At 46.4% G+C, this 4631-nt stretch overlaps 1 pseudogene; it reads right to left on the reverse strand.

Moving 5' to 3' along the window:
- Positions 1-3627: 3627 nt before the first annotated feature.
- LOC136661904 (5S ribosomal RNA) lies at positions 3628-3747 on the reverse strand (annotated as a pseudogene).
- Between the last annotated feature and the right edge of the window lie 884 nt (positions 3748-4631).

Raw genomic sequence — 4631 nt, forward strand, 5'->3', positions numbered from 1 at the left:
AAGTGATGTCATGACCAGAAGTGACATCATTAAGCAGGAAAAGTTTTAACCATCCTAGGCTGCAATCCTACCCACACTTAAGTTCACACTTAACCTACCCACACAGGAGTAAGTTCCATTGACTATCATTATTAAAAGAATACACATAGTAGCCTGTTAAAAGCACAGGTCGGTAACATTTCCCCAAATGCAGTCACATCCCTTGGTAGCATCAAGTCTAATAAAAATAAAATATTGACATGAATGGACACCCACCTGAAATTGGCTTGCGTCCCACCTAGTGGGTCCCAACCCACGGTTTGAGAAACACTGGCCTACATGAATATAGGTTGGTCCTCTTTATGTGTGGATTTGGTATGACTATCCATGGGATCGGAACCCATGGAGTTGGAGGTTTCTCCAGTTGCATCTGCAGGGTGTTCTAAGTCAGTATGTATTGTTAGGTAAAAAAAAATAACTGTATTTTAGGTGGAAAAAATAAATAAAAGGGATGGAGTGGGACGCGGGGAGATGCACTATCCATGGTGAACATTATGCGTAATTTGAGCTTGATGCTCTGCTGGGTGCTTCCAAAACTGGCTGCAGTTTTTAGTCACAACACAGATTTGTTTTATGGTTGAAGTAATTTATTTAAAGAATTGTTTAACACAATAGCTCTCTCTCTCTCTTTCTCTCCTCCCCCTGCCCCCAGTGAGCAATAGCCCAAAGGGAGCATATGACTGGAGCATCGCTGAACCACACCCGGAGCTGCTTTTCCTGCACCATTGCCCATGAATGTCATCTAACAGGCTGCTGTGTAATAAATCACAAAATAAATGAATGAAGGAAGGAAGTTGTAAAATACAAGCATGGGGTAAATGCCAATGAGAAGACTTGTCTCCAGGGAAATCAGTGCTTCTGACCACGTATCCCAAATGTTTGCAGGCTAAGAGCCTGGAGGCTGGGCTGATCATGCTGCAGTTCATTTAATTTTTATCTATCATCTCAGGCATGACGGGGTCTGCACTCTGTAATTTACTTGCTCCTTAAAAAAAAGTCCTTTGGGAAAGAGGGTTTTCATCAGATTACCTTCCAGCCGGTTATTCTTACATCATGCAGCTCAGTGATGCAGAGCAGATGGTTAAAGCACTGCAGCCTCTCCCTGGGGACTTGTGTTTGTGGCGCACATTTTTAGGGACAAATCTCAACTTGGTAAGAGTCAAGAGCAAGTCGCATTATAGCCGCAAGCACCCGCGTTGCAGCCACAAACTCTCTGCAGCAAGAATGGCGATGAATGAGAACAAGTCAGCCCACATCACTTAGGGGTGCGGAGGTGAGGACTGCACCAGGTGACACCATCGCGGGAGTGAGGAGCAGGAAGGAGAAATCAAGGAAGATGAGCAGGAAATTCCATGGCCAGGCTAACTGGGAAGCCAGGTCTACTCACCGGTAGCTCCATACTGGGAAGCCTAGTAGACCTGGGCTCCAGTAGACCTGGGCTTTTACAGCCATTGCTATCCTGCCCCGTCCTGTTCACTCACTCTCTGCCTCCATTTGTTAAGAGCTTGATACATTAAAGGGGGGGGGGACACGACACATTCTGAACATGTTGCAAGACACCGAGGGGTCTGAGTGCTGAATTTCGATAAAATTCAGAAACATTTACACATGTTGAAGACATCCGATCACAATGGCCTGACTGGACCAGAGGATCAGAGCAAAAAGTGCATGAAAGAGCACGTTCCTATACAAGGTTAAACAGAAGTAAGTCCCACTGTGTTCAATGGGGCTTACGCCCAGGTAAGTGCATATAGGATCTGCAGCTTTAGGGCACAAGCCTAACCAGGTCCACTCAGAAGTAAGTCCTATTTTGTTTAGTGGTGCTTACTCTCAGGAAAGTGTGGTTAGGATTGCAGCCTTAGTCAGGCATATACTGCCTTCCATAGTGGGTGACCAAATGTTTCTGGAAAGCTCACAGGCCTGCCACAAAGATGACAGCTACCTTCTGTCATTTTCCCATAGCGGCTGTATTCAGAGATACACTGCTCCTGGAAAGGGAGGTTCAGTTCCTTAGCCATCATAGCTAATGGCTGCTGATAGACATAGGCTGCAATCCTGACCTCACATTCCTGGGAGTAAGACCCATTGAACACAAAAAGACTTACTTCTGAGTTAGACCTGGTTAGGATTGTGCCCGCATCCTCTATGACAGGGATGTCAAACTCATTTCATATAGTGGACCAAATAGCTTTCATCACTGAGGGCTGAAAGTGACATCATTAAGCAGGAGTTGAAATAAGCACTTTGTTCTTGCATAAAAAAAAAAAAAAAAAACATTAGCTGCAATTGACAGTAGAGAAAATGTACAAATCTTGATCATGTCTTCAAGACTTGGGAGAGCCGAATTACCACAAGGGCTGCCCTTTCAGCAGCACCCCTTCTGCCACCCCTCTTGGTCTACCCATTTCCCTGTAGCGTTCCTTGCCCTCCAAGGCTTCCTTCTATCTCTGCCTCCCAGAGCCTCCGTAGAAGCAGTGTCGCTGAAAGCGCAGTGCTAGGAGAACCAGTGCTAGGAGAACCAGTGCTAGGGGAACCAAATTGTCACGTGGGCTGGATAAAGAGCTTGTGGGGGGCTGCATCCACCTATGGGTTTGACGCTTGACTCACGCACTCTATGAATTTGACACCAAGCCCGTACCTGATACGGCAGTGTATATCTGATAGGGCAGTGTACTTTGACACTCTCAGTCGTGGATTACAATTTTGCCAGTCGCGGCATCCGAAGGTGCTTGTGTGGTCCAGTGCATGATTCCAGAGTGCATGCCTCAGTCTACGGTTTTTTTTCCGATATAGCTGAGAAAAGAAAATACAACAAATGAGGTGTTAGACTTGAACTGTGAGCTGAGTCCTTTTTTTCAGGTCATACAAGGACACGGGTAGTTTTAGCCAAGAACCTCCCTCTAAAGCAGGGGTGCTCAAACTTTCAACTTTAGGGATTCTGGACCTTTAACAAGTGTATAGAAGAGAGAATTGCAGCAGGTGCAACTTGTCATCCCACAGATGACAAGCTGCACATGCTGAAATTCTCTCTTCTATACACTTATTAAAGGTCCAGCATCCCTAAAGTTGAAAGTTTGAGCACCCCTGCTCTAAAGGATGTTCTGGCATTGTGGTCCTCTGCCTGTCTTCCTGGAAGAATAGCACAGCAGTGACCCACCAGGATCACCAAAATGCACAGAATGCACCAGCTCTCTATGGAACAGCTCTGGTCTCTGGTTAGAAAAGGAATCTGCTGCAGACTCAGTTGGGGGCTAAGGGCAAATGCCAGAAATCCTCAGGTGCTCTAGCCCACCAACCTCTTCTCATAAGAACATAAGAACAGCCCCACTGGATCAGGCCATAGGCCCATCTAGTCCAGCTTCCCATTTCTCACAGCGGCACACCAAATGTCCCAGGGAGCACGCCAGATAACAAGAGACCTGCGATCTGGTGCCCTCCCTTGCATGTGACATTCTGACATCTGGCACTCCTCCACTCTTCCTCTTCCATTCTGCCCCCTCTTCCTTTTCCACTTCAGGGAATGTGAGGAACAGAACAGCAGCAGTAGAGGTGGGTTGGCAACTTTCAGTCTTGAAAGACGATGGTATAAGCCTACAGCATCTGGTATTCCCAGGCAGTCTCCCATCCAAGTACTAACCAGGCCTGACCCTGCTTAGCTTCTGAGATCAGATGAGATCAGGCATGTGCAGGGTAACAGTTGCCCCCTGCCAATCTGCTGCTTGAGGTGACAGACTCAGGGCCCAATTCTATCTAATTTTTTTCCAGTGCGGTGCAAATGTGCCCATGGGGCATGCACTGCATCCTGTGGTCACAAAGACCTCCTCAAGGTATGGGAGCATTTGTTCCCTTATCTTGGGGCTGCATTGCGGCTGCACTGGTGCTGGAAAGTTGCACTCTCAGTCAGCTTCATGGATGGACCAGTCCAGCATTAGGTGAGGATCATTAGGCGATCCTCATTAGGATCCCCTCATGTCATTTGGATACAACCTTATACACAGTTTCTGGGGAGTAAGCCCCACTGAACACAATCGGACTTTCTTCTGAGTGGACACATATAGGATTGGTGCAATTCCTCAGGGGACCGTTTTGCTTGTCGGACAATGAGATGGGAATGAAGCTAGCAGTCTGGAGGACACTAAGGGCAAGTGCATTGGATTGGGACCAGGAAGTGAAGACACTTCCTACCTAGAAGACTATAAAAGGAGTGCTTTTATATTGCTGCCACCTTGCTAAGCAGGAAATCAGAGCAAGCTTCCACATTAGAGAATGGAGATTAATGTTCTTAAAAGGAAGCGACAAATGTTGTTAGAAGGGAAAGGGAAGGCTCCTTTTTCTCTCTTGGGAACAGTGTAGGTTTGCTAGTTGGATAATAGTTTAGCTCACAGTAACTCTGAAATTGATTTTTCATGGAGACTTTTTTCCTTAGTCTATGGAAATTTACAGCGTTATCAGTTCGGGAGAATCGTTTGAACGTAGTAAGAGCGGCAATCTGGGAAAAGAGCCTCAGAAGTCAGCTTTGAAAAGTACTCTGGAGAGAGTTGCAGATATTGGGAGCTTGTTCCATACTCCACTGTTTGATAAATTAGGTTTCC

The sequence above is a fragment of the Tiliqua scincoides genome, chromosome 10 (assembly GCF_035046505.1).
Source record: "Tiliqua scincoides isolate rTilSci1 chromosome 10, rTilSci1.hap2, whole genome shotgun sequence".
NCBI classification, from domain to species: domain Eukaryota; kingdom Metazoa; phylum Chordata; class Lepidosauria; order Squamata; family Scincidae; genus Tiliqua; species Tiliqua scincoides.